Source organism: Balaenoptera physalus (assembly GCF_965194825.1).
Source record: "Balaenoptera physalus genome assembly, chromosome: 4".
Taxonomy (NCBI): Eukaryota; Metazoa; Chordata; class Mammalia; order Artiodactyla; family Balaenopteridae; genus Balaenoptera; species Balaenoptera physalus.
Genome location: NC_138891.1, coordinates 146,059,570 through 146,081,542, shown reverse-complemented (window position 1 = coordinate 146,081,542; position 21,973 = coordinate 146,059,570). Strand labels below are relative to the sequence as shown.

Genomic DNA, 21,973 nt, shown 5'->3' with positions numbered 1-21,973 from the left:
CATGCATCAAACAACAAAGCCACAAAACTCATGAAGTAAAAACTGGTAGAACTAAAGGAAAAATAGACAGATCCACGGTTACATTTGGAGACTTTAAGACCCCCTCTCTCAACAGCTGGTAGAACAACTAGACAGAAAACCACCAACAATATAGAAGAACTTAACACCAGCCCCCAGATGAGGTGGTTGACATTTGTAGAACTGTCTACTCAACAACAGCAGGACACACATTCTTTCCAAGCACCCAGGGAACATTCACCTAGACAGCCCATATCCTGGGCCATAAAACTAATCTCAACAAATTGAAAAGAATTCAAATCACACAGTGCATTTATTCTCTGATTATAATTAAATCAAATGAGAGATCAATAACAGAAAGATAACAGAAATGTCTCTAAACATTTGGAAATTAACACACTTCTGAATAATCCATGGACAAAGAGGAAACCTCAAGTGAAGTTTAAAATATACAATGAACTGAATGAAAAAGAAAATACAACATACCAAAATGTGTGGAACACAGCTAAAGTAGTACTGAGAAGGAAATTTCAGGACTAAATGCTTAAATTAGAAAAGACAAATGGTTTCTACGTTAAGAAGCTAGAAGTAATGTAAACTAAAGCCAAAGTAGGTGGAATGTAGGTGTGGCAGCAGAATAACCCCTGTCCCCACCCCAAAGATGCCCACATCTGAGTCTGAAACTGTGAATGTGACCTCTTGTGGCAAAGGGATTCTGCAGATGGGATTAAGGTTACAGGCCTTGAAACAGGGAGACTTCCCTGGATGATCCAGGTGGACCCAATACAACCACAGAGTTCTTTCAAGTGGGGAGCCTCTCTGACTGCATTAGAGAGAAAAGTGATGAGGGAGGAAGGGTCAGAGAGAGATGCAGTGTTGCAGGTGGGAGGGAAGGGAGGGAGGCCTCCAGAAACTGGAAAAAGCAAGGAAATGCATTCTCCCCGAGACTCCAGAAAGGAACACAGGTCTGCCACACCTGACGTTAGCTCAGTGAGACCTGTGCTGGAATTCTGCTCTACAGAACTAATTCTAAGATAAAAAATTTGTGTTGTTTTACGTCATTAAGTTTGTGGTAATATTTTAAGGCAGCCATAGGAAATGAATACAGTGGGAAATAATAAATATGAATGGAAATTAATGAAAACATAGACAAACAATAAAGAAGAATGAAATAAAGTTAGTAATCTTCAAACTGGAAAACGCTTAAAGAGAAAAGGAGAGAAAACAAACAAGAGATATGAAGATAAGCCACCACTACAGAGCCTACAGATGTCAAAACAATAATGTGGGATTATTATGATGAACTACTTCAAGCCAACATATATATCAACTTAGATGAACTGGACAATTTCAAAAGCCACAACTTCCAAAACTGACACAAACTAAGAAAGGAATTTGAATACCCCTGTAAATATTGAAAAAGTTGAATTTGTTGTCAAATACCTTCCCACCAAGAAGACTCTAAACACTGGGAAATTCTGCCAAACATGTAAAGAAGTGATAACGCCAACCTCACACAAACTGCTTCAGAAAAACAGAGGAAGAGGAAGTAATTCCAAAGGCATCATACAAAGCAAGCATAACTCTGATTTTAAAATCTGACAAAGATGTGAGAAAAATGAAAATGGCACACCAATATCTCTTATGACCATAGATGTAAACTCCTCACAAATATATTAGCAAGAAAAATTCAAGAATCATGAAGAACTAGGATTTACACCAGGAATGCAAAATATTCGCAAAATCTGTCAATATAATTCACCACATTAAAAGGATCTAGCAGAAAGTTAAAATTTCAATAGATGCAGGAAAAATCGTTTGACAAAATTCAACACCATGCATGACAAAACCCCTCAACAAACACATCTTTTTTTGTTACACGACAACTCTTGCTTTCCAATAGCATCAACCTGATTGCTGACTTGCTTGATCCTTCAAGACACAAGTTGTGGCATTTAGGATGGGGCCATGATGCAGCCACTGGTGTTGACCTAGCCTCAGGCAGGAACCCGTGGTAAGAGCTGGATGACAAGCAGAAGCCCATGACCCTTGGGGAAGGTAGAGGCTGGAGGTGAGCCCCACACTCATCCTGCTTGTCCCTGAGGGTGTTCTCCAGGTGGGCTGCACAGACCGTAGACAGGCACTAAGAAGGAGCACCCAAAACCTGTGTGAAATCCCCCTTGGGTCTTTGGTGAATCCTGTGTCTGCATAAAATGAGCATCTGGGACTCTGGGCAAGGGTGGGGTGGTCAAAACTAACTGGGAAGTGGGGGTCGCACTGACAGCTCAGCTCAGCAGGAGCCAGTGTGGGGCGCTGGAGTGAAGGGACCCCAGTGAGAAGACCAAGCTTTCCGCAGCAGTTGCACGTAGGTGACGGGGACTCTGGCAAAATGGAAATAGACCTGCCCTAACAAAGCCGAAACTCGAGTCTTGAGAGGAACAAGGGGACCACTGACCACTTCATTCCCTGCCGGAACAAAGTGGGAACCCGTGGGAGCCCTGCAGCACTTCATCCGTGATGCTCAGCACACAGAAGAGAATTCCCAGACTCACAGTGAGCCACGAAACAATCAACAGGATCTGGGCGTGATCCAAACATTAATGTTGGCAGACAAAGACCTCAAAATAGCTGTGATGATTCTATGATAGAAAATAGGGGAAAAGGTAGACAAAAGGGACATGGAGTATCTCAACAAAGAATGAAAAGTTAAAGAAAAAAATGCATTCTAAAACTGAAAATTACAAAATATGAAAGAAAAAAATCACTGTGTGGAGCTACCAGGAGACTGAACACAGTAGAAGTCCAGGGCAGTGACCCTGAAAAGCATCAACAGAAAAGGTACAAAATGCAGGACAGAGAGGAAGAAAGAAAAAGGTGAGCAAAAAAACCAAAAAACAAACAGAAAATCCAGAAAAGAGCATAGGATGGAGACATATTGAAAGGGTTTACCCAAATATACATAACAGTTTAAAAATAACAGTAATAACGTTGTTACTAACAATTAATCTATGGAACTATTTTTTTTCCCTTAGAGAATATTCCACTTGGAATATAGAGTTAAAACTGCCATGTTATGAAGTTACTTGAAGTAATCTTTTCCTATTTGGTTATATCACCAACTTGACATACATTTATATATTCAAACTAATTAATTTCCATATAATTTCAATATTTAGGAGTGGCTTTCTCATACTTTCTTGATTTAGATGTTTATTGATTATCCAAAAACCTTTACATGATGCCATTGTCAAAATTATATAATAAGATTTTCATTCACAAAAATCTTCCCATTTCTGTCCACTTTGGGTCCCTCCCTTTCAATATAAGTAACCAAAAAAACTGGTTTGGTAAATGCTTCCATTGTTTGTTGTTAAACATATAAATGAATACATTACATACATACACATCTGTATATGTACATATCTGCCTTCCAAGGGTAGAATACTATGAACAAGTCTGCACCCGGCTTTTCTTTTTACTTAATGTATTCTGGAGATGACTGTAAACTGCAATACAGAAATACCCTTCATTCCATTTCGATAGTTGCAGAGTACTCCATTGTATAAGTAAACCACAACGTACTCAACCCATAGATGAACATACGGATCATTTCCCATCTTTTGCTATTAACATAGTGCTAAAATGAATACTCATGTGTATACCTATTTCCTATACCTATTGGTCATGCCTATTTTTGCCAGTGATGCTCTGGGATAGAGTCCTAGAAATAGGACCATGGGATCAAAGGGTAAACGCAAATGAAACTTTTCTAGACATTGACAAGTTCCCCTCCATAAATACTGCATTAGTCAGCTTGCGTGGCTGCAACACAATACCACAGACTGGGCAGCTTAAACAACAGAAATTTATTTTCTTGCCGTCCTGGAGGCTGGAGGTCTGAGAGATCAAGATCTGGGCAGGGTTGGTTTCCCCTGAGGCCTTTCTCCTTGGTGTGGAGGTGGTTGCCTTCTCTGTGTCCTCCCACGATCATTTCTCTTGTGCATACACGTGTCTGCATCCTAATTTCCTCTTCTTATAAGGATGCCAGTCATGTTGGGCTAGGGCCCACCCTAATTACCTCATTTTAACTTAATTACTTCACCGAAGACTCCCATCTCCAAATATGGTCACATTCTAAGGTACTGAGGGCTAGGGCTTCAACACATGAAATTGGAGGGCACGATTCAGCCTTGTGCTGCAGCACTGCTCTACACCCCCAGCAATGTGTGTGTCTGTTTCCTCACACAATTCAAGAACTCTAACCTTTATTTTAGGTCTGTCTGCCTTAAATGTCATGTGGTTGTTTCCATTTCCCAAATCAATCTGAGAACCTCTGTTCTGAAATAGAACAGTTTAATTGCTGCTTATTTTGAAGTAGGAGAGTTTAATAATTTCCGTTTATTATCAGTAGTTAAATAATTAATCCTACCTGTCAACTCTCCCTCATGGCTTTTTTCTGTTTCCTTATTTAATGTTGTTGGCTTATATGAAATATATTTTCACTTACATTCAGGTATAAAAATGCTGAGCTAGGTCTTAGACATTTTGTTTGTTATCTTCTTCAGTAACTTAGAAGATATTCATCTTCTTTCCTTCTATCCCTTATTTTAAGTAGGATCTAAAATTGAAACAGAATCGTTTCCCCCCATCATCGAGAATCAGGAAAAAAAGAAAACTATATCATGTTTGTGCCACCATACCAGCTAGCATTGCCTTAACTAAGCCCATGAGTCCGAATACTTTAATTACTATAGTGGCTACTTTGTGACTAAAAGTGACCAGAGCACTTGTTTATCTGAGAGCCAGAAAGACCTTGGGCCTGATGTCATCCCGGAAAGCTGGTCCCTCTGGAAACGGTGCACCGTTCTTCCCAAACCTCCCACAAGTCCCGCTCACTGGCGCACCTCAGTGAAGGGCCTGATGTGACACCACATGCCCCAGCCTTAAATCAGCTTGCCCAGGGCTCAGGGGCACCGAGCCCAGGTCTTGGCAGCATGGGGCCTTCTCGTGGGAAGGGGGCAGAGAGTAAGTTCCATGAGCACCTGTCCCTGGATCCTGTGGACCATCTCGTGTGTGACTCACGGGAAGATTCTGCTCTAGGGAAAGACACACCAAGGTGCTGGGGAGGGAGGATGGGCCCAGGCTCTGGGCGCGGGGCCCTGTCCCTCTAGGGCCACAGAGCCCCCCCTGCCCCCACTGCCGCTCCCACTGCCTTTGTGGTAACTGGACGCACGTGTGGTCAGCGGCGGCGCCAGCTCCCGGGAGGGACGCGAGGCTGTAAAACGTGCAGCTGCTTGGGCTCTAAACAAGGCTGGCTCTGGTCCGTAGGGGGCGGGGGTACGGAGAGGTCAGCAGGAACCCAGGTGGTTCAGGGACGAGAGCGGGGAGCAAACTGAGGCACAAAAGTACCTTGCACCTGGCTCCGCATGCCCGGCCATCGTGACAGCCCTGACCGGCCCAAGTTGGGTCACGGGGAGAGGCGGGGACCCCGGCAGCAGAGGAAGGGAGCAGAGAGTGAGAGAGATGAGGAGAGCCCAGAGGGAGACAGTCAGACTGACGGATGGAGGAGGGAGACAGAGGCTGAGGGCGAGTGAAAATGAACCCAAGGGCCAAAGAGGCAGAAGCCCCGAGGTGATGCGGGGCCTGCAGCCCAGGGTCCCTGACAGGCGCCCCTGCGCCATGCTGCCTGGGCCCACAGGACACCGGAAACAACCTTCAGGCTTGCCGCGGGGACACGGCTGCTGTCACAGGGCAGCGGGGCGGGCGGGGAGGGCTCTCTGAAGACTCAGGTCGGCGCTCACCCGGCCCGGCTCAGCCATCCCTGCACAGAGGGCTGGCATCACTCGCTACATGCCCTCTAACTTCTAAGGGGAAATGAGGTCGGCTCCCCCCTCCCTCCTGGGAAACTGTGTGACCCTCAGGGTGATCATGTCCACACGTATGCACTGACCGTGGGGAGAGAAGGGCCCGTTCAGAGCCGCACTCACCATCGATGGCGGACGGAAGGGACGTGGTGCCTTGTAACCTCCAGGCCTGCCCTGCAGAGGAAACCTAGAAATGCTCCAAAAGCGGGCAGCCAAGTCTGCCAGCCCTGGCCAAGACCAGCTTCTGGCCTTGTTCGGTGGGGCATCCTCCCTGCTCCTGGGGGCCCACCCCCGGGTACCATGGTGACCCTTTCAGACTGGACCCCCCCACCAAGGAAGGGAAGAGCTCAGGGAAGAGGGTCCGCCCAGCTCAGTGATCCCCACACCACCAGGCCTGGGCTGAGCGGGGCCCTCCGGGAGCTCCTGGTGACGTCCCTCAACCCACGGCCACAGGAAGTCCACATCTGGGTCCAGGGACAGAGCACCGCAGGCCCTGAGAAGCCTCCGCGCCCAACCTGGGCTTGGGACCAGGCCTGGTGGAGCTCTGGGACCCTCAGCCCCGGAGCGGTGAGCGGGCGTGAGTCCCGTCAGGACTCCCTCTGGGGAAGGGGCGGGCTTGATGCAAGGCTCCCTTCATGAGAGGCTCGTGGGATCTAGTTTGAAAAAAGTTTTAATTTCTCACTACGAAGTATTTCAAACCCAGAGAAACTAAAAACTCTGAGACAGCAGCGCACTGGATATTGAGAATTAACAAATGCGAACACTGCACTCTATTTGCTTCGGCTTATTTTCAAATGAATGGAACACACAAAAGACTAAAGCCACTGTCCCAGCCTCCTGGCCTCTGCGCTGTGCCCTGCAGAGGCCCTGCCGTCGCGCTCCCGCCAGGCTGCACAGCGCCCCAACAAGACCTCCCGTCGCGTCTCGGGTGCAGAAAATGGGCACCAAGGGCACCATCCGCACTGCCCCTCTGCCGCTTACACTCAGGGCTGTGCCATCAGGGTGGCCCCGCTGGCGCCTGCAGATCAACGCTTAACTGTGCCCACGGTGTATTTACACATCCAGCCTCATCTGGCCGGCACCTCCCAGCGTCTGACAAGGAGCTGCTCACGTCTGTCTCCTGGGCGCGTGGGCCTGCTCTTTCTCGAGTGTACCCCGAGGCGCGGGGCCGCTGCTCCCTGGACACTGCCCCGCTGCTCTCCCAGGTGGGAGCCGGGTCTGGCGCCCGGGTGGCATCCGGGCACCCTTCAGCACACTTGTCGAGCCTCCCCGAGTCCGGCTCCGTTTGCCTGGGAAGGCAGGTCCCTTATGTGAACACCGGCTGGCACTTCGTCCCGGAGGCTCTGGAGGCTTCTCTACCGTTCCTCGTCCTCTGCCTCCCTGATCTGTGGCCTTCTCTGCCGTCTGCATGCAGGCCGAGGCATGAGGAGGTGCCTGGAGCACACCGAGGACCCTGGGCTCGTGGTGGATGTGGGGGGGGGGTGAGGCGAGGGAGCAGGGCTGGCGGCTCCCCGCAGTCAGGACAGGAGCCAGTCCAGGGTGTGGCTCTCCAGGTGCCCAGGACGCGAGGGAGGACGTCTGGCGGTCCTGGATGCGTCTCGGGAGGGGGGAGCCCACACGCACGTCTTGCGAGTGGAGAACCCAGGACAGTGGGCAGAAGAAGCGTGCTCGCGGACACACGGACGAGGAGAGCCCACGGGGCCCAGGAAAGGAGCGTCGGGAGGCCGTGTGGGCGGGGTGGCCACAGCCCAGGGCCGAGAGGTTTTCAGAAAGGAGCACCAGAACAGTCAATAATTCACTGCTGTTAGAACCCGGCAGGTCGGGCGTGAGCTGCATCCGGCAGCTTTGGGGCAGGGAGGAGGTGGAGGTCTGGCCGAACAGGAACAGGACGGGCTGCCATTCAATGTTACTCCAAAAATTCAGGCCACGCGGTTAGTAAATTAAACATAACGAGGAGCCACAGATACTCAAAAGGGAAGGGCATTAAAATTATTATTTGTGATAATGTAATTCTCTACCTAACACATCCCAGCTTATGAGATCCAATAGCACGTAGTTTACTAAGATGACAGATGATAAACTAAAGATGCAAGAGTAAGTATCTCTCCTATACATCAGTAATACTTACAAAAGAAGCCAAGGATAACCTGAATAAGGACCACGCAACACACTGAGGAGACCACGGGGTCTGGTGAGGCCTGGGTGTGGGCAGAGCCTGCCACGCCCCCACTTGGAAGGACCTCCCTCCCAGCCTGAGTTGTGACTGAAACGGGAGGCCACAGAATCCATGACAGAAGGACTGCAATGTTCCTCTGGAAGCACAGAGGTGAGGAATAAGACGGGGCATAAGTTGGCTTTTTGGCAGGGACAAATTCTGAGCTGCTATGGATCACTCTGTGGGGGGAGGGGGAGCGTGGACCGTAAGTGACTGGGATGAAGGCGGCATCTCTTGTCAGTAGGGATTTGGGTTAATTGTAAATGGCCCTGAGACTCCAGCTAATCCTTAGAAACAGAACGCAGCCCAGCACAGCGTCACCCCGCTGGGCCCCACTCCTGCTGGTCTGTGCAGCTTTCTCTACCACTGGAGAGCAAACCCCATAACTTAGGGCTGAACACAGTGCCCACTGATCAGCTCACGGCCAGGAGGGGCAGAGGCCTGGGCATGGGGTGGCTGGTCCTCATTCACGCAGGACTCAGCCACTGCTGCGCTCTCCCTGGGAGCCGGGCTCGTCTAGGCGGAGGGTGTCTCTGTGATCATCGGCCGGGCCCTCTTGGCTCCCAGACGCCATCTGCATCTCCTGGTCTCTCCCGCTGGAATCCCCCTCACCTCCCATCTCTGTCTTCTTCCACCTCCCACTTCCAGACCCAGACTGAAGGGCTCCTGAGATTAGGTCAGGGCACCTCCCTCTGAGTCACTCAGTCAGGTGACTAGAAACCTGAATGACATCCACAAAATCCCTTTGCCAGGCAACGCGACACAATCACACGATAACGTCCCACATGCCACCCACTCTCAAGGGGGGAATTCAGCAAGGCCTCTAGGCCAGGGTGAAAGCCTACAAATCTGCCCACCACACCTTGTCCTGGGCTGACTTCTGGTATGTTCCCCAGCGGGAGGTCCTGGAGGGAGGTCCAGGCGGCTGCCAGGGTGACAGAGGAGGAGGGGTGGGGGCAGAGAGTACCGTGCAGTGAGGCGGCTCTGCAGGAGGACTTGGTGCCCATGCAGCTGCATCAGCTCCTCCAACCCCCAGGGACACTCTCTGGGGCCTGGTGACTCCCGGCTAGTGACATGGCTCCTGGGGGCCTGCTCTGCAGAGGACCCTGAGTTCGACCCCCAGGCTAATGCCCAGACTCGGCTGCTCTCAGCCTCTGTTCCTCATTCTAAATACAAAGGAGAAAATACCCACCTCTCAGCGACATGAAAAGCACTCTGTAATTTGCAAAGTGTTATACAAATGAGGAACTTGAAGCCTGATTTTGCCAGGATAATTCTAGAGTAAGAATAGGAGATAAGAGAAAGGAACAGAGGAAGGTGAGGAATGCGTTTACTGTATTATTTCTGAAAGCGTCCGGGTCCAAACAACGCCAGGACCCAATTATTTGCTGGGGCTGGGGAGAGAGGAAGGTCTGTGCTCTGGGGAGAACACGTCTGGCCATCCCCGTGTGCGCGGGGCCAGGAGCCCGCGGGCGGGCTGGGGGCACGGCGGGGGCGGGGGGGAGAGGTGGGCCTTGTGGCTGGGCCGTCTCCTCCAGCGGGAGACAGCAGGCAGGCGGGCAGCACTACCCCCACGGCCCCAGCTTAGCTTCAGCCGCCTCTGTGCGCCCTTCTCCACGCTGCTGCCCTGGAGGCCCTGAGCGGCCCTAAGACTCAGGGACAGTCGGCACCGCAAGACGACCGACCAGCTCCGTCAGCGTCACGAACGGACACGGGAGGGATGCGCACCACAGTTACAAACGTGGCTAGTCTGTGTAACGTGATGACTTTGAACTCCGGTAGGCGACGGGCACAGCGGTGTGGGTGCTTCGCCGTTTCCCGGCTGGGCCGCCTCACCTCGTCTGACTGCACGAGCCTAACGTGTGCTAGCGCAGCCCAGCAGTGGCTGCAGCGCCGTCCTGAAAGCCGCACTGTCCAGAGGAAACCGCAGCCCAGGGCAGAGAATGAGCAAGAAGCACACAGCAGGGGGCGCCTGCCGAAGTCCACCACCAGCCGCGTGGAAAGGGCGCTTCCAGGGCGGGAGACAAAGCGACAGCGAGCAGCCCGACACCAGACGTGGAGCCGTGTGGAGAGGGGCACGCGCAGGGGGGGCCAGCCGAGGGGGGGTCGTCTGTGATCCCGCCTGGGGGACCCTCTGCCCAGGCACCTCCTTTCCCACCGAGGGGCTGCCACAGCCCGTGGGGAGGGGCGGCCGGCCTGGGGCCACACGCGGCTGACATCACCCGGGTACGGCTCTCCTCGGGCAGCGGTCAGATCCGGGTGGTCGTGCTGGAGACCAGCGGTGGGGAAGGCAGGGCCGCTGTGTGCAGAGACCTCCCAGGGTCAGGCGAGGGGGCATGGTGACGGGAACCGGCTGGGCCCGGACCTTGGATTCCAAAGGACGCCAGGGCCAGATAGGCGCAGGTGCGGGAGGGTGGATGGCAGGCCGAGGGCGGGGCCGCGCGGGGGGACCCGGGGGCGCAGGGGCGCGGGCGCCCGGCCCTGGGCACGGGGCAGAGGCCTGGGGGGGCCAGGGCGACGGAGCCGAGAGTGAGGGCGGGGCGGTCAGGCCCGGCTGTGGGGGTGACGCAGAGGGGCCTCGAGGTCACCACGGAGCCCACATCTCAAGATGAGCCTCTTGGGCACGAAACGGGCACAAGTGTCCCTGGTGAGCCGCCGCGCCGCCCTCGGCCGGCTGGGGTCCCTGCTCCCCGGAGAGTGCCACAAGAAGAGGCATCATGTTCCTGGCACGGGGCTCACGCGGCCCCAGGGTTCAGAGCCCCGGGCGGCTCCGGGGTCCTGCTCTCCACAGCCACGAGGCGGGGCCGCCGCCGGGACGGGATGGGGATGTGCTCGGCTCGGGTGTGAGTGGAAAGCCCCGGGCGACAAGCGCCCGAGCACCTCCCCGCGCCCCGGCCCCCGCCCGGCTTCCCCACCACGCGGCCCGGCCGGCAGCGCTGCACCCCGCGAGTCCAGAGACCCAATCCGGGCGCAGCCCGAGTCGGCAGAGAACCAGCCGCGCACAGCTTCATCGGTTTGCGCTTGGTGACAGGTAACCTCGGGACAGTGGGAGGCGCCCACCGGGCCGAGGGAGGAGCTCTCACCAGCCGCCCTCTGGGCCTCCTGGGCCCCGAAACCCCATGTCACTTCAAGAGGGTGCTTGTCCTCTTCTCATTAGATTTTTAAAATTATATTCTGAGGCATTGATTTTGTTTTAATTAAAATTCCAGTTTGAGAAAAGTGTTGAGACACTGAAACGGCAGCTCCCGCATCGGCCCAGAGCCCGGCGCCCCCCTTGGCTCACCTGGGACCCCACCTGCCGCCCCCTGGCCTCCCCCTTCCCGAGTCTCCCAGGAGATCTGTCCAGAGGAGAAGGGCCACCGTGTTTCCCACTGAAGAAATCGTTTTACTTACTTATTTGACAACTTTTTATTGGGAGGTAATGTGGAACCTTGAGAAAAGTTGTGTGAACATTACAACAAACTTCTGCAGGTCCCTTAACTGTCCCCCCATTGCTCAGTCAGGCCTGCTCGGTTGTCGCGCACGTATTTGTTCCCCATCAATCCACACCGGCTGAGAGTGACTACAAGACAGCACTTGCCTTGACCCCAAATACTTTAGAGCATATTTTCTAAAAACAAGGGCATCTGGGTAGGCAAAGTACAAAACCAGTTATCAACACCGGAGCACTTCACGGCGACACAAGGCCTTTACCCAGCTTCCGGCCCCCCCAGCAGCTCCCACCAGACACACTCTAACTGCATCAAGTCCTCATACGTCACCTTCATGAAAATAACAGAAGAGGGCCTTCTAGAGCCGTGAAATTAGCAATGCTGTTATAACAGTACCTCCCTTCTTAAAAGTTCAGCAAAACAAATTTCATGTGATGTTAAATATCATACAAAGTTTTTTGTAAGACAAAAGAAAATAGGAAACAAAATAACAACCCTACTGACAATAAACACACACATCATAAAGCCATGCTGACAAAAATAGAAAAACTATAATCTAATATCTTTAAGTTGATTAAAAGACATTAAGATAATGATGCAAGAGATGAAAAACTATAAATCAGAATTAGAAAAACTCAAAAATTAGGTCATAGAATTCAGGAAAGAATCAAGAATAAAAGAAAAAATATTTCAAAATCAGGATGAAATTAGAAGACACACGAGACTGAATAAACACAACAGAGGAAAATAGAAGAAAGAGAACATTTTTAAGAGTCAAAAACAAAACAAAGCAATGAGAAGAATTCAAGAAGAGTGATACACAGAGAAGGAAACAGAGAACACCAGACAGACAGGAACAGAGCAGAGAGAGGACAAAGGCACGACCCGGCACCTCTCCAAACCACAGCTCCCCAAAACTCCTCTTAAATCAAAGAGGTACTTAAAACTAGAGAGGTACTTAAAACTGAATGCATTGCTGGATTCGACCTGCTAACATTTTATTTAGGGTTTGCACATCTGTCTCAGAAGGCAGAGTTACCTATAGATTACTTTAGGATTACTTGCGTGACTTTTATATCACAACATTGCTGATCTCATAAAATGATTCGGGAAACTTCTGACTTTTTCTGTTCTCTAAAACAATTGCATACCTTAAGAATTATGTTCCCTTTTGGATGAGTGAGAACGTGCTGTGGAGTAGGACCCCAGTGGCACGTGAGTGCACACTCTGAGCACCGTTTCAGTCATTCCCATAGTTATCCAGACTTTCTACATCATGTGTGGCAATTTTGTTGATTTACATTTTTCTAGAAAATTATTCATCTCATCTATATTTTCCAATTTTGTTGCATAGAGCTGTAAATAGATATCTCTGCAAGTTTTAATAGCCTCCACATCTGCAGTTACATCTACTCCCTGGTCACCCAAGTTTCAAAGTTTTGCCTTTTCCCCCTTTGTCAGAGTTGCTAACAGTTTAAGTGTTTTACGTTCCTTTCCCAGTGTTTACTGCACCTAACGCCACGTTTTCACATTTTGCTGTATTCATCTCTACCCTTATCTTCATTAATTTTTTTCCTACTTTGTCTTGAATTATTTTGTAATTATTTCTCTAACATTTAGTCATAGGGTTGTTTCATTTATTTTAAGTGTTTCCAGTGTTCCAACATTTTCTCCTAAGAAGTGTTTTGACAGTATCCTTCATGTTTTGACGTGCAGTATTATCTCATTTTCATTACTTTTTATACAGTTTATGCTTTTATTTAAAAGCATCCCCAAATCTCTAGATATGTAACGGAGTCTGGGTTACTTCTGATTATCATTTTGTGGTTAATTTCCATTTTTATTGTACTTAATGATTTCCGCTGTTGAAAAATTAGATTTCCTTTAAAGTAAAATACATGGTAAATATATTTGTGAATGGTCCCGGTGTGTTTGAAAAATAGAAAGGAAGAAAGTAGGGAAGGAAGGGAGGGAGGAAGGGAGGGAGAAAGGAAAGTAGGAAAGTATATCCTGCGTTTGGAACACAATTTGTTAAGAATGCTATTCAAATTCTTCATAACCATATGAATTTTTTCGTCTTCTTGATTTTTCAATTAAAGTTTCCCATTATGGTACTGGATTTGTCCATTTCCTATTCTTAGAAGTTCTTCCTTCATAAATTTTACAGCTATGTAATTATATACATAAAAGTTCATGAGTATCATATCTTCTTAGAGGATTATAACTTATCAAAATGAAGTATCTTTGTCCCATTTAATGCTTTTTATCTTTTTCTTGAAAATAATGTTGCTTGGCCTGCTTTCCAGTGATTACCATTTGCTTAGTACCCTTCCCATTAATACATTTTCTGTTTCTGTGTCAATTTTAAGACAATCTGAGTTATGCCTTTTAATAGAGAAATTTCACATATATTTGAACTAATGCCACATGATGTCTTGCTTTATACATTTACTTTGATTTCTAATTTTTTCCTTCGTCTCTACCTTTTTTTTTTGGTGACTTAATCAGGTTTTCTTTGTTCCAGAGTTTTTCCTCTACAATATTTGAAGCTGCACAATCTGTGCCTGTGACTGGTGGCTCCTGGTACATTGTTAACGTGTTTAAATGCACATTCACACACTATAGGCTTGAATAGTCTCTACATATTCCCCCAGAAAAAGAACTGATGTTTAAGAAACTTTCACTCTTCTCCTTCTCGTCACTATATAAATACATATACATAAGAGTTTTCGGTTTGTAGGACAGAAACAAGGTGGTGGAGTCGAAGGACGTGAGCTCACCTCTTCTCAACGAAAACACCAAAATTACAACCAACTGCTGAACAAACCACCGACAAAAAAAACGCTGGAACCTACCAAGATTTTTTCAACTATTATTTTAATCTGCATACCAATAGGCACCAACAATTATTTAGAGTAGCTACGTGCTACCCTGGATTCTTTCCCACCATTATCAGTGGAACCAAACGCTAATCTCTTTTGTCGATCGCTATCTTTCTTCATTTTCTCAGAGTCTTAGGGGTGAGGCTGGAGACCTCTGAGTCCTTGACTGTCTGAAACACCCTTCCTTTGCCCTTCGACTTGAATCCTGGCTGTGTCTCAAATTCCAGGTTTGGAATCCTTTTTCCCCAAGTACTTTGAAGATATTGATCCAATTAATTCTAAAATATACATTTGTCATAGAGAATTTTGATGCCAACTGATAGCCAGACCTTTGCTCCTCCTGCCAACCACTTTGGGGGTTTCTCTTTGGTCCTATCCCGAAATTCTGTCCCACTGTATTCGGGCCCTTGTGGTTTCTCACCATCCCCTCAACCCCCAAAGCCCACCCCCTTCAACACTTTACCCCCGACACGCTCTGTGCCCTGAGAGGCTTCTTCCAGGACGTGTTTCATCACCCTCCTTCAGCCTTCTCTGCTCTCTGCTTTTCAGACTCCTATCAACAAAAAAGAGAGCTTCTCAAACTCCTCGCGGTCTCACCCTTTTCTCTCACACTCTCCACCTCTCAGTGGCTGAGACCTGCATTCTGGAACAGCTCTGGTCCTACAGGCCTGCATTCTGGAACAGCTCTGGGTCCTTTAGGTTTGCATTCTGGAATAAATCCTTGGTTCATTTGTCCAATCACTAATTCCTTCTTCTGTCTGTTCTGCAATTTAAACAGTTATCATTTTGATAACATTTCTTTCCAAAATTTTTGTTTGTTTCTTTTTTTTTTTTTTTTTAATTTTTATTTATTATTTATTTATTATGTTTATTTTTGGCTGTGTTGGGTCTTCGTTTCTGTGTGAGGGCTTTCTCCAGTCGCGGCGAGCGGGGGCCACTCTTCATCGCGGTGCGTGGGCCTCTCACTATCGCGGCCTCTCTTGTTGCGGAGCAGAGGCTCCAGACGCCCAGGCTCAGTAGTTGTGGCTCACGGGCCCAGCTGCTCCGCGGCATGTGGGATCTTCCCAGACCAGGGCTCGAACCCGTGTCCCCTGCATTGGCAGGCAGACTCTCAACCACTGCGCCACCAGGGAAGCCCCTGTTTGTTTCTTTTGAAGGAGCTGTTTCTTTTATGACTATTCTTGTCTTCATGCCATTAAGTCTTCGCTTAAATATGTTCTTCTGTTGCCTTTGGGACTTCTCCTGCTGTTTGGTTCCCCTCAGGTGCATGACAGCTCTCGGCTATGCCCACAGTTCTGCTTTTGAGAGGCTTGACTCACCTGCCGTGGATACTGGTTCTGGGCCGCGCGTCTGAGTCCTCATACTTACCTGCAATAGGCTCTCCACGAGTCTCCTGTGATGTTTTCATCCACAAGCATTAGCTGCTTCTACCTCTTAATAATTAACCAAAAGTCTGAGCCTCTGACTCAGTTACCCCTGTTTCAGCATGGATTCTACTGTTGCTGCTGTCTTAAAGTTTCTGTCTTTGGGGGGACTCTGGTATAGGTGACAGCAGATGAATGTTCTCAAGTAACCGTCCTGTTCCAATCTGCAAGAGAATGATTTGTGTTCAAATCTGATTTGAACACAAATTTGATTCTCCTGTCTTTTTACCGTATTTAGGGTTTCTTTCATAGCCGGTTGATAAAAGGTCTAGAAACACCCGTCTTAAGTTCTGGTTGATAGATTCATCTCAACGGCCACAGCCTGGGGCCCGTGTGTGGCCTCCACCTCTTCCCAGCCTGGCCCCGGGAAGGCCCCGCAGAGGCACAGGTCAGGTGGGCCTGGGGAAGACTTGCCTGAGGCCCCAGCGCAGAGAGGGGAGGAGAGCGGACTCACAGGTAACAGAGAGCGTGGACAGAGGGCGGGCCGTGCCCCGGCAGTGACGGCCCGAGGACAGGCGCTGGAGCAGACCTCCGGAAACAGCCGCAGCCTTGCTTCAGGAGCAGAAGCTAACCATGCAGCCACTCTGTATTTATGTAAGACACACCCTGCAATTTCCCTGTTGTCTGTAATTACCCTGTCACCACGTAACACTTGCCCTAGTTAAATGGTTGGCAGTTACCATGGAAACCAAGTACTGTTCTCTAACTTGAAAAGGTGGTTGTATTTTTTAAATTTTTCTAACATATTCTACTTTGATAGAGATTAATTTACAGCTGCCACCAATTTGGAGAGAAAGCCAACTGCGGCCACTGGCCGTGTCTGTTGTCCCAGCCCCTCCCACCAGGAAGGTCCACCCGTCCCTTTCCCCATCCCGCCGTGGAGTCACCATCCGTGGGCTCCTTGCCTGCGCTTGGCTCCCTTCGTCCTCGCTCGGCGAGCTCCACGGCCCCGTGAGCTCTGCCTACGCCACGCCTCTCCCCGGGCAGCCGCTTCGGCTCCCACTGCAGACCACACGCAGGCCGGGGCTCCTGTCATCCCGCTGCCCTTCCCTGGCCCAGCCAGGCCCCCAGTCTTCCAGGCATCCCTGCACAAACCTCATGAACCGGAAGACGTTCAACCGTTAAGTTGACCCACAAGAGGTTCTCTTTTCCTGAATGCCACAAACGGGTGAACACTGGCCGCTCATGAGGACGACACGCATCTCACCCCGATTTCTCCATCTTCTCACCTCCCGGTTCCCCCCTCAGCTTCCTGGGACAGACCCGCCGGCCCGGCATGTCCATCGCTGCCAGACGCCACCCTTGTGGCTGGGTGGTCTCTCTGTCCACCTCCCGCCCGCACGGGACGGGGCCCCCGTTTCTGCTCATCGACAACACTCTCCCGCATCGCCCTCTCTTCCCACTGCAGCAACTCGGTAAAGCCCTGTCCTCGCTGCCCCAGCTCCTCCCCTCTCTGCCCCTCCATGGGCGCCCACTTTCGCTCTTGTCCCCTCCAGGCCACCTGCTGGAAGCCCAGTTCTCCCTCCCCACCAACAGCAGGGACGGAGTCTGCCCGGCTCCGAAGACTTGCCCGGGACCCCCCTGCTGGTTCCTGGGGTCCACGCCAGGCCTCTCTCCTCCCGCAGATGCCCCCTTGGTGGCGCCAGCGTTTCCTGCACGGCATCCGCACGAGCCCACACCCCCAGCGCATCCCCTCTCCCAGGCTTCAGTGCCATCTGTCCAGCTGTGTGCTTGACAGGTGCACGAACGTCAGCACCTCGCCTGCACGCGTCCAGAGGCCAATCACTCCCGAACCGATGCGAGCACTGGAGACGCTCTGTCCTCGCTGCCCCTCAGCCCTAGTCCCCGCCGCTGTCCCTGCCCCTCAGGTCACTTCCACTCTCTCAGGGGTTCACACTGGCTGTACCTTCAAAACACAGCCCGAGTCTGGCCAGCCCTCGCCAACCCCTCACACTACTCTCACCTGGGCGCAGGTAAAGCCTCCTCATTGGTCCCTGCTTCCAGCCAGGGTCCCCTGAGCGTCTATTCTCTGCCCAGAGCCAGAGGCATATTCTTCAAGAACCAAATTCCGCTCAGGCGCCCCCCTCCACCCAGAGTGTAAGCTCCTACCAGGCCCCAGCACCCTGCCCCACCCCGCTCACGGCTCCGGCCAGGCTGCCCCCCGCTGCTCTCCAGCCTCCTCACCTACGACCCTCGCACTGGCCATTCCCTCTGCCTGGAATGCTCTTCTCCATCTGTGACTCACTCCCTCACCCTCACTTAAATGTCACCTTCTCAGTGAGGCCGATCCCAATTGCGTGCACGCGCACACATGCACACACGTACACGCACACATGCACACGCACTCGCTCCTCCTGCTCTCCCCTTTCCTTTATCCACGGAGCTCATCACCTTCGCACTTCTTAGGCATGCGGTCTACCTTTGATGCCGTCTCTGGGGACGGAGCCCGTCAGTGTGTTTGCTGTTGGATCCGACCCTGCCCAGAACCAGACCTGGCGCAGAGCGCGGGTTTGATCTGTCTGCCCAGTGAGGCTGTTGCCTCTGGGATGGCACCCCTATCTTCCAGCCTCATTTAAAATTATTCCTCAAATCAGCTCTGCTTCTGAAGCATGTCTTCACCTTCACTCTGTTTGTAACCTTTGAGACCCGCGTGGGGCCAGCGGCAGGGTGAGCATTCTGCGTGGATGAGGAGGGACGGCACCACACACTCCCGACCGCATCACTGCAAGAACCCAACGCTCCTTCTCAGTGCACTACAAACCACCCTGTTAAGGGAAACGAACACACAAGAAGCAGGTCTGCGAGGGTACGAACGCCAGCAGGGGGAGCCCGACCCCGTCAGGGCCTCTCCACGTGCTCCGTGGCCGAGCGAGGGTAATGGGAGTCAGGGTGCAACTCGGGGTTAAGAATCTCCAAAGAAGTGGTCAAGCGAAGGGGCAACCAGAAGCGAGGACCAGGCCCCGCGCCGGGTGGGAGAGGGGAAGGTCAGGATCCAGGCTGAGGTGGGGCAACCAACAGGCACTGGGGTGGGGCGCAGGCAGGGCACAAGTGGCAGAGCAGCCAGGAGGGGCACGGGTCACTGCTGGAGCAGGAGGGGCCGGGCAGGCAGGTCACCAGCGGGGTAGACGAGAGTACCTGGGAGCGTCTCCTCCTCCCGGCCCGTGGACGCCTGTCCTGCCAGCCCACCTGCTTCCCCCGCGGGTGAGGACACTGTCCATCTACCAAAAAGCAAGGGAAAAGCGTCATGTTACCCAATGAACTCGGCGCGGCCCGAGATCCCGCTCGGCCCCGGTTCCTGCTCATTCTCACGTCTGGAGGCTCACAGAACACCTTTATACTTGAAATTTATTTTGCATCCATTCTCAATTGTTATAACAGAAATACGTTTTAAAGAATGTGGTGCCACATTTAAAGAGTCAGAGATGCCCAGGGTGCTGTGGGCCCCAGCCAAGCACCGCTGCTCCTTTAATGGAGCAGAGCAGCTGAGGAGGGCCTGCCCCGGACGCCTGGTACCCACACCCGGGAGGCTCCTCAGTGGGCTTCAGCCCCAGCGAAACTCTCCCCAGATCTCAGATGAACCTCAAGATCTAGCTATCGTCCTAAGCATACCTAACGAATTGTGTTCCAGAAATACAGGCTGGCTGATGAAAACGTGCAAAATCTTTAAAAGGAAGAGACACTAACACTTCTTCAGCACTTTGTTACTTCTAAGCACTTTCACGTTTATTCACTTACACGCACTCTTCACGGGATTAGGAAGCAGATGTCATCGTCACCGCTTCATAGAGGAGGAATCAGGCTCAGAGAAGGAAAGCACCCGGCGGGGTTGCGGGGCTGGCGATTCCCAGTGACCTGGCGGAATCCCTCCCGGACTGCTGGCTGCTTGGGGACACGTGTGCTCGTGGGGAGGGGGGTTATTCCTCCTGAGGGCACGGCACGTGTAGGGCTCACTGCTCTCTACAGCACTTGAAGTGACCGTACTCTGTGTCCCTTCTATGTAGGAGCAGTAATGGTGCCAGAGCATTTTCCGCCCCGCTGCGTTCTCCAGAGCGATGGGTGAGTTACTTCATGTTTCACGTTTCGATTATTAAATAATATTATCGTACCATGAGTTTGACATGAACTTGGCAATGCATATAGATTCTTTTTATTCATAATAACTATTAAAACTCTTCTTGGTCTTGGGTGGTTTTCATAACTGTTCACAACTATAGATATTTGAATGTAAAGAGTAAAAATTTAAACAATGAAAAATAAGACTCTCTGGTAGTATTTCTGAGCTCACAGTCACCGTTAACATCCCCTGGTGGGTCCATCCAGACACATTCTGTGCACATGGAAGGAAAATGCATGTCTTGTTCTGCACCTGGCATGTTATTCTTTACCATCAGTACATCTTAGATTTTTTTTTTTTGAATCAACACATTCAGAGGCACCTTGGCATGAGACTAGAAATACTGTACACTTTTGATTTCAGAGAAGTTAACCAAAATCATCTCCATACAGGTCTCTGCAAATTATATCCCCATCAGATTCCTGAGTGCTCTTTCTCCAGCCACTGGATTCACCCTCAAACACTTCGATCCTTGACAAACTGCAAGATGAAAAATATTACCACATCAGTTTAATCGTTTGACACTTCAAAAATGTAACCATCTTGAGTGAGGCTGAGCTCTTTTTTAATTTGTTTACGGAGTATCTGTACTTTGGGTGTGGCGGGGAAAGCCCTGCTCAGGGCCCCTGTCCATTAAGAGGATTAGTGATGACTCACCAAGGATGACTCAGCAGTGACCACATTTACACCCGCCCCCACTACCCGGTGTGAGTCCTCATCTAGCTAGTTTTGGTTCTTTTGCTGGTAACTCTGGATGATGTTCTTAAATCCCTACGCATCGATCAGTTGGCCTGAAGAGCGTGAAGTGCGCGGCTGGCGCCTCTCTGTCCCCTCTGCGAGCCCCACCCCCAGCTCCCTCCTTGTCACTACTGTGAATACTGCTGCTGCCGCCTCGTGAAGGTCTGCCATTCGAGAATCCCGTCCTCGACGTATCCCTGTGCACCGTGCTTGTGGGTCCCCCCCATCCTTCCTGTGCCCCTTCACCCCTGAGTCCATTGCGCTGTCCAGAGTCCAGCGCCATCTTCAAGGAGCCCTTTCAGCGAGGGTGCATAAGCATCACTTTTCCCTAGGTCCTCACATGTTTGAAAATGTATTATTGAGAAAATTCTTTCTTTCCTAAAGATTTTGTATACCTTGCTACAAGGTATCTAGCATGCAACCTGCTGTGGAAACACCTGGGGCCAGCCTGATCGCTCTCCCTTATAAACGCTGTAGACATAAATAGCAAGATGGGTAAAAACTGAGAAAAGCACTTCATAAAACAAGAGGTCCAAATGGCCAATAAGCACATGAAAAGGTACTCAGTTTCACAGTAATCAAAGATATGCAAATTAAAACCAAAAATAGATATAAATACACACCCACTACACTGCCTAAAATATAGCAGTCTGACAAATACCCTGCCCAGTGCTGGCAAGGGTGAGGAGCAATGGGAACTTTTAAACACCTTCCAGTCACTTAGGCTTTATTTTGTTCTGAAACTCCTTCTACTATACAGGAGAAAAAATGTATCCACTAATTATAATAGAAAAGTTATGATGCATTCAATCCCAACCAAAGATAACCAAACCATTTTTACAGGTAGAAAAATACTTCAATTGAACAGTGAAAACAAACTTATAACAGTAATAAATAGTTCAGAAGTAAACAAGCGGAGTTTGCACTTGCACAAACGTGATATAAGCAAGGCTGATGGTCTGAGCCGGAGGAGGGCGGGGCTTGCCAGGGCTCCTGGCTGGAGGAGAGCGGTCCAGGGGTCACTCTGGAAGGCACATCCTCATTTCTGCACTATTTTCTTCACCAATTTATAAACCTTTTTGAGGCGCATGGTTGTTTTGCACTCCGAGGGCTTTTACAAACAGAGTTCCAGCACAGCAAAGTGTTGTCCCGGCAGGAGGACACCTCCAGATGCACGGAAGCAGACAGCAGAACAACGTGTGGCGAGAGGTGCTGTCTGTGCATCTCTCACAGACGGACACACGCAGGCTGCTGGCTGCTCATCCAGATACAGTGCACAAGGACACT

The 21,973-nt window shown here is 50.6% G+C and overlaps 1 protein-coding gene across 18 annotated transcripts in view; it reads right to left on the bottom strand.

The window, feature by feature from the left end:
• Positions 1–21,973, bottom strand: part of PCBP3 (poly(rC) binding protein 3) — a 212,629-nt gene that overhangs the window by 73,696 nt on the left and 116,960 nt on the right. Inside the window, exon 3 of one of the 18 annotated variants that reach the window (XM_082461045.1) lies at positions 18,970–19,052. The exons of the other annotated variants lie outside the window; for them this stretch is intronic. The gene's annotated coding sequence lies outside the window, so the exon portion shown is untranslated. The remainder of the gene's footprint in view (positions 1–18,969; positions 19,053–21,973) is intronic. 18 annotated transcript variants of the gene reach the window in all.